The 13,645-nt window shown below is 33.7% G+C and overlaps 1 long non-coding RNA gene across 2 annotated transcripts in view; it reads left to right on the top strand.

Moving 5' to 3' along the window:
• LOC122120458 overlaps positions 1-13,645 on the top strand; it is a 50,595-nt gene that overhangs the window by 25,392 nt on the left and 11,558 nt on the right. Inside the window, exon 3 of one of the 2 annotated variants that reach the window (XR_006149697.1) lies at positions 10,369-10,412. The exons of the other annotated variant lie outside the window; for it this stretch is intronic. This is a non-coding gene — a long non-coding RNA (uncharacterized LOC122120458). The remainder of the gene's footprint in view (positions 1-10,368; positions 10,413-13,645) is intronic. 2 annotated transcript variants of the gene reach the window in all.

The raw sequence follows: 13,645 nt of genomic DNA, 5'->3' as shown, positions 1-13,645 counted from the left end.
TTTGTTCAGCTTGCTTTGTGGGCAAGTACTCCACCACTTGAGCCATGCCTCTAACCCTACTCTTGTGCTCATTATTTGCAGCTGAATTTTCTTGGACTTTGTCTTGGCTGGCTTCTAACTGCAATCCTTTCAGACACCTGAGTAGCTAGGGTTACATATCCTGGTTTATTCAAAATTTTTGGAAGAATCTTTTTTTAAAATAAAACTTTTAAAAGTATTTTTATTTTATATAAATTAAGTTGCGTATTGCTTACAAACCAGCAATTTTGGCCCCATTGTTTTATAACATCTTGCTGAGGATACTCTTGTTTACAGGCCCCAGAGGATACACAGAAGCATTTATAATCATCCCAGTGTTAGGACAGAATACTAGAGTACCACAGGACTAGAAGTAAATAAGTGCAGTACAGTCATAACTAATCAGCTATACCACAGTGAAAATGAATACATCACCCAAAGGCATGGTATCTTTCAGAAATATAATTTCTAAAGGTAAAAAAGCAGTTGCAAAAATGTGTGATTAAAAATCATCTTTTATGAAACAAAAGTTATATTTCAGAGATACCTGATGTATCCATTATCAAACATGACAAAGCATTATATTCTACTCACCCACCTCCTTTTTTGATGACCTCTCCTTTACTCCCTTTTTGTCTACATTTCCCCTGCTTACTAAAATCCTAGCCCTTCCATACTCTGACAGCCTTGGAGATGTTCTGCTTGGATCTTCCTCCAAGAAAGCAATTACCATTCCTTTGCAAGGAATGTAGTTAGCTGACAGCTTCCAGGACTGGGCCCCTAGGTTTCTCCCCCCATTTTTGGCATTGAATGCAGTCTTCAAAGGGAAAAGTTCTCACCTCGCCAATGACTGGGTCGGGAAGGGGGTGGGTATTAGGTGATCATTTGTGTGGTATGTGAGCCTCCTCCAGTGGGCGATCTGCTCCTGCGCTTCCACTCAGTTGGCCTAATCTGTGACATGTCCTATAATCAAGGCACTCTGTTCTATATTGCTTCGGTTTTTCATGTGTCACAAGCTTGATCCCCATAAACCTCTCCAGAACCTTTAAGCCCATGTGAACAGTTGCTTTCCAGAGGACATAATGAAATATCTATATTCTCCAGTCACCTAAGTAGATACCATAACACACATTAGAACATTTTTCATTATTTACAGTTCCTTAATATTCTTCTAGTATTGTTTATTTTGTTTTTACCACTTAAGTAGATAGTGTCAAAATTCTTCCAAGTCCACTGTTATTCTAAATTCCTTTCTTCTTCTCTCTCTCCTTCCTTTTCTCCTACCTTCCTTCCCTTCCTTACTTTCTTCCTCCCTTCTTTCATTTTTCCTTTCTCTGTCTTGGAGAAGGTTCTTACTATTTTTATTCAAATTACTTGTCAAAAGCAAACCAATTGATCAAAATTATTTTTCTTGGCCCTTTATGATAAGATGCTTTTTAATTTCTCTTTTGCCTAGTTGCTCTGGATTGGACTACTACTCTCATGTTTAGTAGACATAATGAAAGTGGGCATCCATCTACTGCCAGATTCTAATTAGGATGGAAACCTTTGATTTTTTTTTTTTTTTTGCTCCTAACGTCAGCATTGTATTTTTCTACTTCCTATTTCTAGTGGGTTATTTTTATTGGTAATTATATTTTTATCTTTTAATTAGCTATCTAATCAGATCTTAAGTGCTCTCATCTTCTATCAATATTATAAAACTTGTGTTCATTGTATTTTTTTTTTTTACCATGGAGCTAAAGTATGAAGATTTCTTCATTTTCATGAAGAAATATTTTCTCCCTAAGTCTTTCACAAATTTATTCTTAACACTCAGAAGTTTTATGGAGATTTTCTAACTTCTTTCACTGTGAACAATTTAGCTTTCTTCTATTTGGTAAATTTCTCCTATTAATTATTGCCAACTCCATCTGTTCATTTTTGTCTCCTTTGGGTTCTTATTAATTGTATATTAGAGTTCATGGAGTCAAATTTCTTTTGGCTTACTTCATGATTTCCAAGTCTTTGTAATTTGTTATGTGTTTAGAAAATTTATTAGACAGGAGTTTCCTGCTTGATAGACCTAGTCTGCTTTTCTTTTCAATATTATCTCTTAAGTCACAAACTTTAAAATCATTTGGTTTTGTTTCCAAAAGAACTTTATGCCTTGTAATTGAATCCATTTACATCTTCTTATTTACTTGTTCATTCATGGTTAGACAGTTTCCTTGTGTTTCCCAGAAAAATCTTTTTTTTTTTTTTTTTGGCAAAAGCCACCTGTGCAAAGTGATCAGGCCCATCAATCTCCCTGTGACTTCTGCTTCACATCACTTTACTCATTTCACTTTTCTTTAGGATGATTCACTCTGTAGTCATAGCCTTAAGAAGATATTTTACATCTATAAGAAATTCCCATGGAAAAGATATAATAGCTCAGAAATTCCTGTTAAAATCTTGAACAAGAAAAAGAAAGCTGCTATCATTGTCACTTTCTGTATGATCAAAGCCAATATAGTAAGTCAAGAAAAGTACATTGATTAAGAAAGAAATGACAAAACTGTTATGGTTTATAAATCATATCAGCAGGCCAAAATAGTCTAAGAACATAAACTACAAAATTGTGCCCTAAAAAGAGAAGTTATCAAGATGTCCAAATATAAGATTAGCCTACAAATTTCAAATAACAGCTATAACCACTCTAAAATACCTAATAAGCCTATCAAGAGATTTGTGGAAGATATCCAAGAACAAGTATATGAAATTATATCGACTTGTTCTGATTGAATATGGTACTTCATGAAAAAGCCTTATATGAGAAGGGGAGGAGGAAGAATGCAGGCGGAAATTCATCCTATATACCACAGAGTTGAGAAAAACAAGGGAAAGGGTAGGTTGAAGCAGAGTGAAGGTACATTGTATACATAAGTTGCTTTGTTAAATCAGAAAAACAATGAAAATTAAGAAAAGTGATGGAAGAGGTGGCTTGGGAGGGGTGAGTGAGAATGTTGAAAGGGTAGATATTGATCAAGATGCACTATATTCATTAACTGTTAAAAGGCAACTCCTTTGTACAACTTCTTAAAGATAATAAAAAACATTTCAAAAAATTTAATATGGTAAAATTTCAATTCTCCACACACAATACTATATATTCAGTGCAATAACAAAATCCACAAAAAAAAAATGTATAGGTAGCTTTATTGCTAAATCCTATCAAATCTTTACAGAACATCAATATTCCTCAAACTCTTCCATGAAATTGAAAAGTGAAGAATGTTACCATTCTATGAAACTATTACTATACTAATTCCAAACTGGTCAAAGGCACAACAAAGAATGAATTATAAATTATCTTTGATAAATATAGATACTAAATTAAAAATTCTCAATAAAATTCTTGCAAACCAAATTGAACACTACTAAAAGATCATACACCATGACAATGTTGATTACATCAAAGAATGCAAGGATGGTTCAATTAATGTAAATTAGTAGATGTAATACATGGCTTATGCCATGATCAAGAACATGATCAAGAACAAAAATCATATGATCATCTCACTTGACACATAAAGAGCCTTTGAAAAATTCAACATTCTTTTGTGATAAAAGCTCTGAAGTAGCTAGGGGACAAAATGAATTTACCTCATCAAAATAAAGGCTATATATGATAAGCAAATGGGCATTATATTAAATGAGAAAAAAAAAACAAATCCCCTTAATCAATTTCTCTAAAGTCAAGAACAAGACAAGGGAGTTCACTATCTTCGCTCTTAATCTATATTGTACTAGAATTTCTAACTAGAACAGGAAAACAGGAGAAAAAGGTACAGGGACTCAAATGGGGACGTAAGAATTTAAATTATCATTATTTGCATTACCCTAAAAGATTTCTTTCTTTTTTTTTTTTTTAAATTTTATTTTATTTTATTTGAGAACATACTGTACAGAGGGGTTACAATTACATGGGCAGGATAATGCATACATTTCTTACCAAGCATTGCAGCCTCCTCCTTTGTTTACCCTTCACCTCCCTTCCCAGCCTCCCCCCTCCCCCCACGAAATCATACCCCCCCCCCCCCACACCGACATTGTAAAGCTGGTTTTGACATGACATTTTGTACTTCTCATTGTTGCAACAGGTCCACCTGAATCCTTAAACGACTTGTTTGTCCCCATCTCCTCCGCATGTTATGCTGACATCAAATATAGTGAAAGCGGGGGTTACACTGTGGGGGAGGGACATACAAAGCAACAAAGAAATAATCTTATAAATGCGTTAGAAACACATGCATGAAAGAAACAAAAACATTAAAATACATATTTAAGGGTTCGTTTTCCTAACATCACATTATCTGACCTTTTCCGCTTGACTTATACCTATACTAGATATTGCAAATAAGGGAAACCATGGGACCTATGTTTCTTTGGGCCTGGCTTACTTCACTTAATATAATTTTTTCCAAGCCTTTCCATTTCCTAATAAATGGGGAAATGTCTTTCTTTCTGATGGAGGCATAGAATTCCATTGTGTATATATACCACATTTTCTTGATCCATTCATCTACTGAGGAGCATCTGGGTTGGTTCCATATCTTAGCTATGGTAAATAATGCTGCAATAAACATAGTTGTGCTGGTAGCTTTAGTGTGGTCTTTTTTGTAAACATTAGGGTAAATGCCCAAAAGTGATTACCCTAAAAGATTTCTAAATCAGAAATGTTCATCCAGAAACAGAGAAGGATATGAAATCAACACTTACAAATAAGTAGCTTTACTATATACAAAAATTTAGCAAGCCAAGAAAGAAATTAGGATATTAGCTTCATTAATTAGCCTTAAAACAACAAAATACCTAGGTATTAACCATGGAGGTAAAAAACTTCTAACATCAAAATCATAAACTCTTGAAGAAAGAATTTCACGCAGACAGTAGAAGAGGGAAAGACCTCTCATGCTCATGAATTGTCATAATTAATATTCTGAAAATGGCCAAACTACCCAAAGCAATCTACTACTTCACTGGGTGGAAAACAAGTACATCATATTGAGTAAGCTAAGCCAAGTCAAAGATCCAGATATATTTTTATTCATTTGTGGAAACTAGATGTCAAGGTACATATTCATGGATATATATTTATGAACATATATGTATGGACATATATACACACATATGTACATAAAACACGACCCTTACTATGGTATGGCTTAAGGGGATAAAGGAGAAAAGGAAAATGAGCAATATAGTATGAAAAATATCAACATCCATTGCATCGATGTGTGCAGACATCATAGGAATCTCATAAGAGATGCTGATCTCAAGGAAATCCAGGGATAGGAAAAGGAGAGGTTATAGTGAGGGCCACTAAAAACCTTCGTAGAACCCATAATTCTTCTCTCTTTTATTTATGTTAAATCAGAAACACTCTCTCACTTTAGTCCAAGAGTTTAACAAAAATGCCAACGTTTCTTCTAAAACAAGGTTTCTTCCCTTCTACTCCAGCTCTGTGCTACATTGAGTGACATTTCTAGACTTTTTGGAGATGTGGTAGGTTTCTACTAGTTCCTTTTAGCTCTTCTCATCTCATGCCCCTTTGATGATCATGGTTTTAGGTCCCACTTGACATTAAAAGGCAGGGAGAAGAAAGGATATGGAAAGTTCTCACTTTGCTGGTATTGATACCAGTTTGCTACATGTTTTCAAGATTGATCCAAGATCAGCTCATCAGATTGTCTTTCCTTGGTGAAGCTGAAAGGTTAAGGATATTCTACATTGACTTGAAAAGAGAATATAGAAAATAAAGAGAATGGGCAGCAACATTAGACTTTGGCATTCAGAGGAGAGTTCTTAAGTTCAAGCCCCAGTACCAGCATAAAAGGAGGAGAAAAGAGGGTTTTGCTATTCTTTAACAAAACTTAGAAAGTAATGTGGTTTTCAGCTAAGATCAATTATTTACCATCCTTTGCTATGCCCTTTTGTGAAATTCAGCAAAATATGATATAAAGGTATACTCATAGTTACATGACCTTGACACAATAAGATATAGAACAATGATATTACTTCACATAATTCCTTAGTACGCTTTTCTAGTGAGTTCCTTTCATACACCCATAGCCTATGTCAATTACCGTTCTCATTTCCCCCCTACTATGTAGAATTTTCCAGAAGGCCATACATATAGAATGATGCAGCATGTAACTTTTTGTGTTTGGTATTTTGCGCTTGTCATAATAGAGACTCATTTGTGTTGTGGTGTTTATGAGTAGCTCATTCCCTTTTACTGCAGAGTAGTACTCCCATCATATGAATGCTTTATGTTTTGCATTATCTGGTGTTCTGTCAAGGAGACAATTGGGTTGATTTCAACAGATAATTTTTTTTGAAATCGCAGAAAAAGCATAACAATGAATCTTGTCACAATTTATTATTTCCTAATTCCCTTCACATTTGCATGCCATCCTGGGATTCTTTTTAGCAAAATTGAGAGATCAGTTCAATAGGAATCTTGCAACTTTGCGGAGCACAGTGATCTCTCTTTTTAAGTCATCATTTCCCCACAAAATTACTTCTGATTTGATGCAATTGCTCCTGTTTGTTTTTTTTTTTAAAGTAGAAATATTTGGCCTCCTATCAGATGACCAAAGAATTATCCCAATGTTTAACTTCTAAAAATTGCAACAACTTTTGGAACAAAAGACAGAGCACCTTGTTAGGCTCACTTTCAAGTCTCAGTCCTAAGGATGACCGCGATCATGCAAGGACAGAAGGAAGCAGCCTGCAGAAAACATGGACATTTTGTCCCCCCCGCCATTATCCAGCTCCCTCTTTGCAATCACGCAGAATAAGTCACTGAACATGCTGTGCAAGATTTCAGTAGTTTAAAACTAATTTAAAATCCATTAAAAATGAGCATGTGTCAGCATTGTTCCATGACCCTTAGCCTTTTACACAACCGAAAACAATACTGCTTCCCTGATTTTCTCATTCTGCTATACATCATTTGGCATAACACAGGTGTGCCACAGACATCTCACCGCCAGCTCAGCATAATGTGCCTGCACAATTCTCTAATTTCTCTGTCAATGCACCAATCTTTCTCCTTGGTTAAATAGCTCTCAAAAATCACTCCAAGTAATGCCAATGCATACCAAATTTAATTCAAACAATACATTTTCCTTTCTCATAGCTTCAAATATTTAAAGGCAAGAATCCTTTCCCCTCCAAAAATTAGGGTTAAGCTATGGTGTATGAGTTAATACTAATCTTTTTCTGGTTTTGCTTTGTGACAGCCAGAGTTTCTGGAAAGAAGAAAAATAATAGAAAATGAAAAGAATTTTATAGTCTTGAAGCATCAAGCTGTATGTTTTATTTACTTAGTTAATTCTAGTCTTTTTCCTTTTATACTACTTCTTTCCTGACTGGAAATGCCAATTGAAAAAAAAAACACATCAATTTGGTTACTTACTTATTTTTTCAATGCTGGGGTCTGTACCCAGAACTTGTACATACTAAGCAAAAGTTCTACCATTAAGCTACATCCCCAACCTGGAAATATTGATTTAGATTCACATTTTTTTCCTCCTGTTTTCCTTTATACTTTCACACCATAGTTAGTTATATTTTAATGCTAATTCCTTAATCACTATTCAGCAATGTCCTCATCAGCTAGACAACTAGACACTTCTCAAGTGTCAACTAGACTATTAACATAAAATATACACTTATTTCTCTGCATTAATATATGTGCACAGTGACTTACTATAAACAAGATTCCTTCATTTTCATTATTCTTTAAACTAGTGCGCATAAACAATTACCCATAAAATTAACTGCAAATAATTAATCAAATATGTACATAATTTGTGAAATGTGTATCAAATACACACATATATGTGTACATAGCTTTAAAAATACAAATTAAAATATGAATTGCGGTATGTGTTCTTTTGAATCTAGAATGATCTTCACAATATCATGCTCTTGAAATAACTTTTGCTGCCTAATATAACCTAGCTACTCAGCCATTTATGCACTCTTACATTTCTCTTGTTTTTTTCTTTTTACTTTTTTAATGACCTAAGTCATACCTGCCTTCCTGTGATTCTGTTATTGGAGACCTAACTTGGGATATTATATTGGCCAAAAAAGTTATTTTGCAAACATAGATTTTTTTTTGCATCCAATTTCTCTCGTTGATCATTGTATTTATAAGATCTAGATATGTTGCTATATGGGATTTACTTTGTTCATTGCCTTTACTGGATGTGAATTATGTTGTCAATACCACATAATATAATGTTGTGACTAATAGTATTCTTCAGCTTGGCCTGCTGTTATGAATATTCTTATTTCCTTTGGTGAATGTATATGCTTACTTTTGTGGAAATTTAGGAATTGAATTGCTGGGTTAAAGAATATATATCGGGCTGGGAAGGTGGCTCAGTGGTAGAGCGCTTGCCTTGCATGCCTGAGGCCCTGGGTTCGATTCCTCAGCACCACATAAGCAAAAAGAAAAAAGCCGGAAGTGGCGCTGTGGCTCAAGTGGTAGAGCGCTAGCCTTGAGCTGAAGAGCTGAGGGACAGCGCCCAGGCCCAGAGTTCAGGCCCCATGACCGGACCCAAAAAAATATATATATATCATATTAGTCTTAGTAGACTTTGAACAAATTTCCAGAATGATTTACCAAACTTTCCCACCATTTGCACTGCATGAGTATTTCTACTGGTCTATTTCAGATAAATGATATTGACTGTTATTTTTAAGTTATTCTATCTAGAGGCATGAAGATTTGTGGTATTAATTTATGTTCCCTTGATGATTAGTTTTGCACCTTGTTTCTACTGGCAATTAAATATTTATACATGCAAAATAGCTTACAAATCATTCTGAATAGAGATTGTGAAAATATAAATGGGGTTAATTATAGAACCCACACCATGGTAGAGAACAACTGCATGAAAGATTTCAATAAGATTTCAATTAATATTGTGCATTATTATCTTTAACACAAAACTAAAAATGATGATGCTGATATTTGGTACTAAATATTCCTTTTCAAGATGAAATCCAAAGGCATTGCCAAGAAGAAATTAAGAAAACATGGATCATATTAATAGAACCAATAGAAAAAATGGCATTGGAGCAGAAACAAACTAGTCAGAACAACTTCAAAAGCTGCACTATTTTTATTTTAAATTACAAATGTAGTCTTAAGCATTAATGTAAGAGTGAAAATGATTATATTAAGTCAATACTTGCCTTTAATAGCTTCTACGATCTTTATAATAAAAAAGAAAGAAAAAAGAAAAGATATGACATATCCATATTCTGGGAAAATAATTTTAGAAAGCATACATATTATGGATATATGAGCATTAAGGTTGAGAGTATAAAAGCCCTAATTTATTTTTTCAAGAAAAGAATGGATAATTAGTGAAAGTCAAGCTTTTTATTATGGACATATCTCATTTGAACAAGGTATTTTCAGCTTCAGTTCATGAAACCATGCACAAGGTACAATTGGTCATCTGAAGACTGTTTTTACAATTATTACCATTAAGTGTCAAATGAGCAATTAAGTAGAGTTTGGACCATATTAAGCCAAATTGATGAACAGATAGAAGCATAATTCAACATGGTAGAATGGTAATACCAGAATTTTGCATCTGACCTCAAATTTAAAGTGTTGGTAGGATATACTAAATAGAAGTCACCAGCGAGCTTACAAGAGAATGCAGTTGCAATGTGCAGGGAATCATGAGGTCTGGGAATAGAAGTGTATGGTAGAAGGACATAGACTATGAAGTTATAAAGGGTCTAGATTATCATGAATCTTGACTATCATACTGAATCGGGTTTGATATATCCAAGCTGAGTGCAGGTGGCTCATGCCTATAATCCTAGCTACTCAGAAAGCTGAGATGTGAGGATGCTGGTTCAAAGCCAGCCCAGGTAGAAAAGTCCATGAGAGTCTTATTTTCAATTAATCACCAAAAAGCCAGAAGTAGATCTGTGGCTCAAGTACTAGAGAGCTATCTGTGAGCACAAAAACTCATGGACAGCACACAAGCCCTGAGTTCAAGACTAGGACTGGCATAAAAAGAAAAGAAAATAAATGACATGTCCATATTCTGGGAAGGTAATTTTAAAAATTATGAATGAAGTGGTCTTAAGGTCAAGAGCAAGAAAAGAACTGATAATTATGAGAGTCAAGCTTAGGTGATAATAAAGAAATAGAGATGATTTATTTGAAATATGTTTTGGAACAGAGTTTATAAAACATACTGACCTGCTAGAAATAAGGACTTGAATGTGGTTAAAGATGGCAATGAGGATTCTAGACTAATACTTAGTATTTTCTATTTCTAGAAAATATTGATAGGCCTGGATGGATAGAGACCAGCTTTAGAAATGTGAGTACAGTCTGGGCCTTCCTGATGTTCAATTTTCTCAAAATTGCTAACTTTAATACTGATAGTAATTAAAACTATTGAAACTCAGAAAGCAAAGCAATTTTGACTATGCCTAAAGCATTTGTGAAGGAAAAAAAAGATATATCAGAGATAGGAACAGAGATAAACAGTCACCACCATTGGATGGCAAACAAGGTGAGTAACCAAACAGTACATTGAGATGCTTGTGTGGATTATGTAATTTATGAAAACAGATTCAATATAATGCCTACATTTCTAATGTATCTATATTCTCCTCTAGGCATTGTCATTCCAATTTAATCCAAATAAAGAATCATTAGCAGTATAATCAGAGAGTAATTAAGAGATATCATAATAATTAACCTACATCTATATTTTAATATAATTAGAAAAAAAGATCTTGTGAATGGGTTGTCATTTCAACTTCTTCTTTGATCAATTCTGTATTATGATGATTCACTGTAATTAATTCAGTTGAAATATGTTTTTTCTTGATGTTTTAAAGTTTGAACTAAAGGCCTTGATTCATTTTACAAGTCTTCTGCCACTTATTTTTACTGGCTACATTGGAGAATGAATCTTGCAGAGTTTTCTACCCAGGCTGCCTTTGAACCATGATTATCTAGCTCTCAGACTCCTGAGTACCTAGGATTATATGTATGAACTATTGGCTCTTGTCAAGATATTTGTTTATAATCTTTATAATATTTCAGATTCAATGGGATATAGTAGAGCACTCAATAAATCCCAAGCCTCAATTATCCAAGTTATTTTTAATTGTTATCCTAAAATAATACCCCGTTCTCAACTCACTGCCAGTTCTCTACTCATTTTCTGCCTCTCTTGTCAAAGACAAGTAAAGCTAAACTATGTACAAGTGTAATAAGCAACCTAAATGACTGTTGACAGTTGAAATAGGCCATGACATACCTGTCTGATAGAGATAAATGGTATGATTTCAGGACAACTCTGCTAACTGTAAAATGCTACATAAACATTTAATGTGCCTTCTGTAATTCAGTTAAGTGAATAGATATTAATTCATGTTCATAACTGTTCTAATTTTTCACATCATAAGAGCTTTTGACATTGCAGTTCATTTTCCCAGAAAGGACAGTGAGTCCTTAAAATAATTATTTAGCTAACCTCCAAGTGAACTAGCTCTGCTGTCACTGCTGAAATTTGGATGTACTCATTGTATTAATAGGTTTTGGCTCATTTTTGCTACTTTATTTCAATCTGTTTCTTTATTTCTTAAGCATAGATCCTGTTCTCAGGGATCTGCATTGTGAAAAGGTAAATCATGCATTTTTAGATAAATCATCTCATAGCTTTTAACTGTGACTTTTTTCTTTCAAATTTGGATCTGGGCACTGATACAATTAAAATCATAAACTAGAAGACATTAAGGAATCTTGTGATTGTGTGAAACTCCCTTAGATAATGTTGGCTCACATTGTTAAAATTCACTAGTATTTTATTCTAGTCCTAGAAAATACCCAGGGTTCAAAGAAAATATGTTCTTTTCTTCCCTCAACTCATCATCAAAACATAAAATACATACTGTTGTTATATTACTAAAAACTTATTTGGAAAAAATCATATTTGGACATGTTTTGATCTTAATATAACCCCTCTGTATTATAAATCTTCCTTTGAAAACTCATTGTTATTGTTAATTATTTGATGAGTGTTTGAATAAAATTATTTTTCACTTCAGTTAGATAAATCCTGAAAGACATCAAGACCCACACATAGATTCATTGCTTGCAATTCTAAACTTGCACTGAAATAAAGCAAAGATTTCAAAATATCTATCTGAAAGAATTTTGTTGGTGGGAGTATAAACTTGTTCAATCACTTTGGAAAGAAGTATGGAGGTTCTTCAAAAGACTACCCATAGAGCTCCCCTATGACTCAGCAATCCCAAACAATCACAGACAAGACCATACTAAAGCTACCAGCATTATTTACCATAGCTAAGATATGGAACAAACCCAGATACCCCTAAGTAGATGAATGGATCAAGAAAATGTGATATATATATATCTATATCTATATATATATCTATATACAGATATATAGATATATATATATATATGAATTATATGCCTCTATCAGAAAGAATGACACTGCTCCATTTATTAGCAAATGGAAAGACTTGGAAAAACAATTATATTAAATGGAGTAAGCCAGACCCAAAGAAACATAGGTCCCATGGTTTACCTTATTTGCAATAACTAGTATACATCTAGGATAATCTTATCAGACAAACAGTAAAGGTCAAAAGTTATGTACATGTGATCATATAAGATGATGCTAAGTGAAATGAACCCCAAGATAAGGACACAGAAGTTTGATCTTTCTTGCTGATATTTTTGATATACTATGTGATGTTTTGTTTCTTTTTATGTTCTTCCCCCATGGTATAACCCCTGTTTTCACTGTATTTGATTCTGGTACCCTGCATCTTGTATACATTTTTCTAATTTGGGAAGAAGAAAGGAAATAACAATATGCCAAAATAAGGATTCAGGTTGACCCATTGTAACAATGAGATGTACAAGATACTATGGGGAAAACAAATTTTACAACTTCAGGGTGGCGGGGAGGGCAAAGTTGGGGAGGGAGGGAAGGGATGGTAGGGGAAAAACAAAGGAGGTGGTAAAATGTTCAATAGGAAATGTACTCATTACCTTACTCATGTAACTGTAACTCCCCTGACAGTAACTTTACAATAAAAAAAGTCTGGAATTTAGGAAGAGAATCCTCACTTTGAAAGGACATTATGTGTTCAATAAGGTCCTGTTCCTCTATATTCATAGATTTTACAAATGACTTGAAATATTTCTTTTTCCTTAAAGAGAACATGAAGAATGATAAATATCTACAGGAATTCATGAGATTGCATATTTTTAAACAGAACCATTAATGAAAAAAATTAAGATTTATATTTTTCACAGCACCAGCTAGTTTCTTTAGAAAAGGCTCTAGTAGTGAAAAAATCATAAAAGAAAATAACAAATAAGGTAGGTTGTAAAAATCATTATGCATGAAAAACTTCCTCTTCAACATGCTCCAGATGGAAGGCATTTATATCCATATTTTAGTGTGAGTCCTGTATTCAATACATAATCTTTTCCAACTTTCAGATTTGATCTTGAAATTTTTAATAGACAATCCCTCCAATGTTTTGTATTTGTTGCATGAGC

This window comes from Dipodomys spectabilis, unplaced genomic scaffold (genome assembly GCF_019054845.1).
Source record: "Dipodomys spectabilis isolate Male_0828 unplaced genomic scaffold, ASM1905484v1 ptg000175l, whole genome shotgun sequence".
In the NCBI taxonomy this organism is placed as follows: Eukaryota; Metazoa; Chordata; class Mammalia; order Rodentia; family Heteromyidae; genus Dipodomys; species Dipodomys spectabilis.
The sequence above is the reverse complement of the archived record's forward strand: the minus strand, read 5'-3'. Positions and strand labels throughout refer to the sequence as shown.